Genomic DNA, 8,725 nt, shown 5'->3' on the forward strand with positions numbered 1-8,725 from the left:
TTTTTCCAGACTGCACTCATAGAAGAAGCAGAGGTGATGGTGGAAACATAGTCTCGCCAACAAGTGCGTTTAGCTTCACGGATGACACGGCGAGCGATCGCACGCTTCTGCTTAAAATCAAGAAGTCTCTCAGCGGTTCTATTGTACCGGTACCTGCCCCATGCAGCACGCTTCAAACGTACTGCACGAGCACAAGCGGGAGACCACCAAGGCACGCACTTCTGAGAATGCCTGCCTGAGGTTTGGGGTATAGAATGAGAAGCTGCGGTATAAACTGACGTCGAGAAGATGTGTAGGAGCTCATCAATGGAGGATGAAGAAGGAACCTCACTAAAAGCAGTGAGGTGTGAGTAAAGATCCCAATTTGCCCGATCAAACTGCCAGCGAGGGCTACGGAAAGGTGGTGAATAGGAAGGAGAAGTAAGAATGATCGGAAAATGATCGCTGTCATGTAAGTCTGGTAGAACAGACCAGGTGAAGTCTAGTGCAGTGGAGGAAGAGCAGACTGATAGATCGATGCAAGAGAGAGTATGAGTACGAGGATCAAAATGGGTGGGAGTACCCGTATTTAAAACATGGAGGGGGTGAGAGGCAAGAAAAGCCTCCAACTGAATGCCACGTGAGTCACAATGAGACCCCCCCCAGAGGAAATGGTGGGCATTAAAATCACCAAGTAACAGAAGTGGTGGTGGTAAGGATGAAACAAGAAAGGCAAAGTCTGGGATAGAAAATGCTCGAGAAGGAGAGAGATATAAAGAACATATTGTAAACCACTTATTCAAGTGGATACGGGCTGCAGTGTAATGCAGCGATGTATGGACAAATAGTTGACAGTACGGAATATCATTGCGTAGAAGAAGGGCACTTTCATTAAAGGTCCCATCTGAGAAAGGATCCGAAGAATACAATAAATTATAGCCTGAGATAGGTTGGAAAACAGCCGAGTTTAATTTTGGTTCTTGTAAGCAAGCACCAACAGGGGAAAACCTGGAAAGCAACATCTGAAGCTCACCCCGATTACCCCTGAGGCCGCGGATATTCCACTGTAAATAGGCCATGATTGGCGATGAAGAAAATATCAGGAATCTGTAGGTAAAGGCACCTACGGACTAGAGGGGTTAGAAAAGTCAACGTGTGGTGGCATTGGAAGATGTTCAAGTAGCGAAGGAACGGAGCGTTGCGAAGAATGGGGTTGTGAAGATGGAGGAGAGGGAAGAGAAGGAACAGGAAGTGAATCAGTGTCCATTGAAGGTTTAGTCTCTGCAATATATTCTGAAATGGCTTCAAGTGTTTCTGAATTCAAAGATGTATGGGAGACCATATTGGAGATAGGAGGAGGAGGGTGAGTAAAGATTGGGACAGTAATGGACTGTACCAAAGTAGAGGGGGAGGGAAAAGTGTAAGGGACTGGAGATGAAGTGTGGGGGGGGACAGAAGAGGCAGAAACCTGGGAGGTGACAGAAGAGGGAGAAACTTGGGAGGGGACGGGGGTGGAAGGCATAGTACGAGGAGGAGGGTGAATCTCCACACTTGTAATAGAGCCAGAGAGAGGGGAAGAACTAGGTACAGAGACTGGAAAGGTAAAGTGTGGAGGTGGAAGAAGGGAAGGAAGGGGCAAAGAAGATTTGAGCAATGTGGATTTTTTGGACTTCTGAGTAGAGGGGCGATTGGTATTAGGTGTCGTACGAGGTCTTGTCGATACTGGGGCTTGTGAGGAAGGACGCGAAGATGTGAGAACAGACTGAGTTGTAGTCGGGACGTCAGAGCCAAGGACAGCAAAAGGATTAGATGCCGTAGTGGCTATGGGAGGGGTAACAACAGAGGAGGCTGCAGAAGATGGGACCCCAGAAGTGGGGGGACGTTTGGAAACACGAGAATAAGAAACACGGGGTAGTCTCCCTTGGAGGCGGAGATGAGTAACTGCCATAGCATAAGGGAGACCTTCTGCCTCTTTGAGGCAACGGATTTCACGTTCATTTAAGTAGACCTGGCAACGGCGGGAGTACGAAGGGTGAGCTTCATTACAATTAAGGCAAGATGGAGGTTGACTGCAAGATGTATTAGAATGGTTGTCGGCACCACAGACTGGGCATTCGGCCATAGATCTGCAATATTTCGCTGGGTGACCAAAACGCCAGCAATTTCTACATTGTTGCGGTGTAGGTATCACCTTTCGAACTTGTAACCGATGTCCCGCGACATATACAGAGGACGGGAGTTCTCGGCTGTCAAAAGTTAAACGAGCCACATTGCAAGGGTAACGTCTCCGCCCCCGGGCAGGAAGGACATAAGTGTCTACTTTGAGGATTGGGAGATCCTGGAGTTCCAGCTGTTCAAAAATGTCATTGCCACATGACTGGAAATTCTGTTGGACTATGGTATGGGGCAGAATGACAGTACCACTACAAGAATTGAGAGAAAGATGTTTTTCAATAGTGATAGGAGTAGTATCGATATTCGAAAGGAGAGAAAGATCATGAGCTTGGGTAGCATTCTGGACAGTGACGATGCGCGTACCGCTCTTGAGAGCGTGAAATGAAATATCTCTGCCAACATGACGCAGGAGCGCTTTGGCAATACTATGGTCAGAAAGGTAGGCAGAAGAAGAAGTTGGTCTTAAAGTAAAGAATTTAGTCCATTGTGTGGTCCGAAACTGAGCGTGGAGAGGGAGTGCTTGACGTGTCGGTCGTTTCCGAGTAGAATGGGAAGGTAACGACGGAGCATCATCAGGAGATTGACGTTGGCGTTTAGGAGTAGGACCGGAGTTGGTCCGGCATGAAATGGGTGGGCGATTCGAAAATTGCCGTACCGTAGAGGGAGAAGCCGGAAGCATAGTCAAAGGAGAGCGGAGTTCAGACAAATCGAAGGAGTCAGTCGAAGCCCCGGTACCTGAAGCGGGTGAGGAAACAGCACCAGCAAGAGGTACAGGGGCATCAGGAGTGTCCGAAGAGTGGTCTAAACACAAGGCAGGGTCAGAATGGGGTGCGGTATCAAGAAGGGGCCCGGGGGTAGTGGTTTCATGGACTAGGGCTGCCATGGTTAGGTTACTCCTTTGCTTTTTGTTTTTAAGAAAAAAAAAGAAAGAAGAAAAGAAAATAAAAACAAAAAAAAGAATAAAAAAAGGGGGGAGCGGGGAGGAATAGTTCCCAGGAGGAATGAAAGGGCCGGAAATCTCCCTCCGCGCCCAAGAGGACTCGACACCGCTAGTAGCGCAGATGCAGCATGGAACCCGTGCCATACCCTACCCTTCATGCCAGTAAACCAGCAATCCGGGATAGCAACCTCACATCTGCCGAGCTACCTCGGTGGACAAAAGAGAGGGCGGCCGGATATCCGCCACAAAGCATACCTCCTTCAGCCACCACCCCCGGAATCCGAAAGGTGGCTTCCAGAGATACACCCGTCGCCCAAAAGACACCCAAAGCTACTCCGGGATACCGGAGAGGGATCGGGACATCCCTAGGCAATCCAGATTCCACGGCAAACTACGCCACCGCCAAGAAACCTCAACGGAATGGGATCGACCCCGGTGTCCTTTCCCCTACCTAGGAACTAGCGCGCCTGTGGGAGAAATCACGAAGGCTAAAAAGAGGAAGGGCAAAAGGGAGGGGTGAGGAGGAGGAGGAGGAATGGAAAAAGGGGAGGATGGGGAGGATGGGATAGGGGAGGGGAGAATGGGGGGTAATTAGGTTCGGTCTGAGGAAGAAGACCGACAGGGCTAATTCCTCAGACCAAGAGCCTCTTCACCACGCCAAGGAGCCCCCCTTGAAGAGGATTACTAGTGCAGCTCCAGCATGTACATGTGTGATATTACTACCAACTACATGTATTTTGGTTCTACTAATTTTTATCCATTAAAATTATTAGATCTTACAAAAAGAGCCAACAGCAGCACTGTGGTAGCCTAGTTTGTACTACATAAAAGACTAGTACAGTGGAACCCCGGTTATAGGCTGTTATGGAAATCGGCCATTTCGGAAATGAAGCACTTTTATCAGCGAAATTTTGCTCCAGATATCAGCCATACGAGACATGTAACCACCGACCTGCGACACTCTTCCTCATGCTTATCACACTCAGTCTGCGTTTCTCTCTCGTTGGATTAGGAATACCTTGTGGCTTCATCCACTGTTGGTGTTTTTTTTTTGTTGATTGCAACTGCGAAATAAGCAACCATGGGCCCAAAGAAAGTTCCTAGTAAAGTTCCTTTGGTAAAGAAAGTGAGAAACACGATGAAATTTAAGAAAGAAGTTGTCGAAAAGTATGAGAGTGATTTTCGAGTGCTAGAACTTGCCACGATGTATGGGAAATCCAAAATAATAATCACTTCCATCCTGGGAAAGAAAGTAGAAATCAAGGAAGCTAATGTTGCAAAAGAGAGTTTAGCATGGAGGGGGGAGTGTAGTAGGGAGGGAGGGAGTGTAGCAGGGAGGCAAGGAGTGTAGCAGGGAGGCAAGGAGTGTAGCAGGGAGGCAAGGAGTGTAGCAGGGAAACAGGGTGTGGAGAAGGGAGGCAGGGAGTGTAGTATGGAAGGAGTGTAGCAGGGAGGCAGGGAGTGTAGTAGGGAGGCAGGGTGTAGCAGGGAGTGTAGCAGGCAGGCAGACAGGAAGTGTAGGAGGAAAGCAAGGGTGTAGCAGGCAGGGAGGGAAGTAACCCCAGAGAGGGCTTTGATACCTGATGGCCTTATGGAGGGGGATGCCCCTTCCAAACAAAAATCAGTCCTCCCTGAATTCCATAAGCCAACAAAAGTCTTCAATAAAGGTATGTAACAGTGATTTAAATGTTCATTTATTTATTTTATTTAGTTCTCATTGTTTTGTGTATGTAAAACTATAATTAATCTTTAAAAAATGTATTTTTAGTTAATATTTTTGGGTGTCTGGAACAGATTAATTGTACTTACATTATTTCTTATGGGAAATATTGATTAGGTTTTAGGCCAACCTTCTGGAATGGATTATGGCCTATAACTGGGGTTCCACTGTATATGCTTTGTATATAAAATAGTCAAAGTAATAATGTACTGGTACATAAATAAAAAACAAATGAAATGTTTAAGCTAAACAGTAGAAATAAACCTTCCTCTTTTCCTTGTCATATTTATCATTTACCTAATTTTTTATACGTAATATGTATGAACTAAAGACCGTAACTCAACCAAGAAACAAATTCATCCTTACCATTGCCCACTTGTCTGCTTATTAAATGCATTATGTTAGAAATAAAATCTAAATGTTATATTACACCTTAACTGAGGACCACAAAAATCGTCACAATAAGAATACAGCATTGTGATGGACAAGCTTCATCACCACTACACTGAGACGACTAGAAAAGTGAGGGTGCATCTTACAACATATACCAGAGCTGACGATCAAAATAGACTACTTTCTATATTTACCATCTATATTTTCTTAACAATGTGGAATGGGGTGAATGAATCACAATATAGTGCAATAAAATGATGAAAGTTTTTCAACAATGCTGAATCAATTTGGTGCATAATTTTTCATTGTACAGTACAAAGTAAAATAATGTCAGTCAGGGGTCTATACCTTTAATCTCTTAGCTCATTTCCAACAAACTACACTGCATATAATGAATAAGCATTACCTTAACTGATATTTGTAACACACTTTAAAGTTAAAAGCTGAACACATCTCTCCATCATTTCAATGATCTACCTCTCCACCTTGTACCCTACCAACCAACATACTCATAGCTATGCTCTCCTATATTGTTACATCTAGTTATCGAGCTAAACTTTCTTTCATTTCTTACAAAAATCAACATTCATTTCCTGACCCACACTACTGGAGGCCTCTTGATGAAGCTACCAGGGATGCTGAGTCCTCATCCAGGTCTTTCTGTCCATCCTTCGAGTGTTCCATACCAGCAGAGAATTCATTACTCAACAGATAAGCAGCAGAATCACTACATGAAGATTCATCTTTGCCTCCAGATCTACTACCTTCCTGATCTGAAATGAAATGAAATCGATTATCATTGCATTACAAAAAAAAAAAAAAAGGAAAAATTTATATTTGCCACCTAAATTGTACATTATTATACCACTATGTACTTATTAGGTAATAATAATAATAAAAATATCTGTTTCTACCAGTACATGATACAACTTACACAATAAGAATCAATTAGCTATTCTAGATACAACACAGAATCTTGTGCAGAATTGCAAAAAAGCAGTCACAACCATTTATACAACTGGGTATATTACAGTTTTCTTCGTTAGCATTTAACTCGTGTACCAATACAACTAGTCACAGATTAATCTTAATCATCTCATTTCACAGGTGAATGGAGATACAGATAAAACTTCTGCATTTTTGATTCCCCACGTGAGCAGCAAGTCAAGGAACACAGTACTACATCCACACAGGATGTTCCAGAGAGGGGACACAGAACAAAGTTGAAGACTCATCTGAGTCAAAGGGATGTTAGGAAGTATTTCTTCAGTCATAGAGTTGTCAGGAAGTGGAATAGTCTGGCAAGTAATGTAGTGGAGGCAGGAACCATACATGGTTTTAAGATGAGGTATGATAAAGCTCATGGAGTGGGGAGAGAGAGGACCTGGTAGTGACCAGTGAAGAGGCAGAACCAGGAGCCGAGTCTCGACCCCTGCAACCACAATTAGGTGAGTACACAATGCTACTAGATCCCGCATAACTGCTGGTGTCCAGTAAAGACTAAACTAGTCTGTACTAAAGGAGTAATGAAGGAAGAAGAAATGAAGAGAGTAAAACAAATGAAGAATAAGGCATGAAGGGAAGAAGGAATGAAGAAAAAGAATGAAGGGAAGAAAAAATGAAGGGAGGATAAAGGCACTGAGGTAGAAAGAAGGAATAAAAGATGGAAATATATCTTAGCAACAACCTTAGATAAAACTCACTTGGTGTGGAAGTGCCAACCTCACTGGTTATGACAGTATCAATAAACAAAGCTGCAAAAAAGAATAAATGAGGTGAAAGGGAGAAAAAAAAAGTGGAAAAGAACAGAAAGTTGGTCAGGAGCAATTTTCATCAAAGCGAGACAATGGCAAGTCTCCTGGCCCTTAGTGCCTCTGCCTATCTGGCAGTCAATAGGTACCTGGATGTAAGCTGACTGGTGTGGGTGGCATCCTCAGGAGGGTGGTATATCACTGCCAGGACTCTGAAATGAGACTGTAAAGATGAAGGGTGTGCAAAAAATGTGATATTAATATCAATATTTTCTTTTTGGGTCACCCTGCCTAGGTGGGAGATGACTGATGTGTTGAAAAAAAAAATATTTACCTTTTCATTTTGATATGGATGAAATGGAATGAGCATTAACTGAAGGCTTTATTTCACCCACTTAAGTCTTCTGTATGTTGTTCCTCTCAGTCTGTCTTCTTATTATTTTGTATTACCCCATGTGCTATTCATCTTATGGGCATTTAAATTAAACTGGAGTCTGCATAATTTTAAAATAAAAATAACTTCTTTATATCTGATTTCGCCTAGTTTGCTTTCTTGCAGAAGTTGTGCTTCTTCTTAGGCAGTGAGTGTTTTACAACACAAGGATGAGAACCTTTATCATCTTCCTCTGGTTTTTTCTGATCCAAGGTTTCTTTATGTTGTTTTTGTTTCTCTAATGCTTCTGCACGTAATTTTTGTTTCTCTAGAAACAATTTCTTGTTCTTTTTCTTGGCCAAACAGCCATCACCATACCTGAACCAGTCCTTCACCTCCCAGTCTTCTTTACCATCATCATCAAACTTCTGAGTCTTCCTCGGCTTGGATCGGGGTCTTTTGGTTACTGCTTTTTTGGGTCTGCCCCGCCTAGCTGGATGCAAGGTCGTGAAGGTCCCGGAATAGTTGATAAATTTCAGACCACAAAAGCAGTATTGCTGGTGGCTGGTGGCACCCCTCCTGCGGGTGACCAGCCTGGCCAGGTGAAGACCAATGTTATTTATGGATGGCACTGGGCCTAAATTTTCCTCAATGCAGAACTTTGCACAGGCGTTATATACGTCGCTTTTGGCAACCATATCATTTAAGTCGTCAGTTAATACAAGGTGCTTTTCGAAGAACTGGATGAATCCCTCCTTACCATAATAGGGTTTAGCAAAGGCTTTTATGTCTTCCAGAGACATCATTCTCTTCTCTGTTGGGTTAACTCTCATCCTTTATGTTCAGTCGTATTTGTTGTTGTTTGTAAGGGCCAGTGACAGCTTCCTGGTGGACGGGGGGAGATATTGCCCTGAGCTGGGCCATCAAGAATTAATAAAATAAGAAATGATAACCATTATTTCTGTAAAGAATGGTTTATAGTTGGTACGAAAATGGGAATATCATCAACATATTTCACAGAAGGACCACAATGGAAATAAATCACTGATTTTTTTTGTGGGGGGGGGGGAGTTATAAATATGTCCGGATTATTAATCCCGGAGGAGGAATTAACCCAAGAAAGGGATTGCGTCATCGAGGGAGTGTCTGTCTTATTTCCATCGGGGTCCTCAGTTTTGTCCCCCAGGATGCGACCCACACCAGTCAACTAACACCCAGGTGCCTACTTACTAGGTGAACAGGACAACAGGTGTAAGGAAACGCGTCCAATGTTTTTACCCTACCGGGAATCAAACCCGGATACTCAGCGTGTGAAGCAAGAGCTTTGCGAGCCAGGCTTGGAAGCCCCACCAGCCAGGTACAAGTTGTGTTTGTACCTAAATGCTTATTAAAGT

General features: G+C 43.8%; 1 long non-coding RNA gene across 1 annotated transcript; it reads right to left on the bottom strand.

Moving 5' to 3' along the window:
- Nucleotides 1-4,082: 4,082 nt before the first annotated feature.
- LOC138852144 (uncharacterized) lies at nucleotides 4,083-8,206 on the bottom strand. The gene is made up of 3 exons (XR_011391582.1): nucleotides 7,293-8,206; nucleotides 7,108-7,170; nucleotides 4,083-5,980 (listed from the first exon to the last, which is right to left on the bottom strand). It is a non-coding gene; the product is annotated as an uncharacterized lncRNA (long non-coding RNA).
- Nucleotides 8,207-8,725: the final 519 nt, after the last annotated feature.

Source organism: Cherax quadricarinatus, unplaced genomic scaffold, assembly GCF_038502225.1.
Source record: "Cherax quadricarinatus isolate ZL_2023a unplaced genomic scaffold, ASM3850222v1 Contig4424, whole genome shotgun sequence".
Classification (NCBI taxonomy): domain Eukaryota; kingdom Metazoa; phylum Arthropoda; class Malacostraca; order Decapoda; family Parastacidae; genus Cherax; species Cherax quadricarinatus.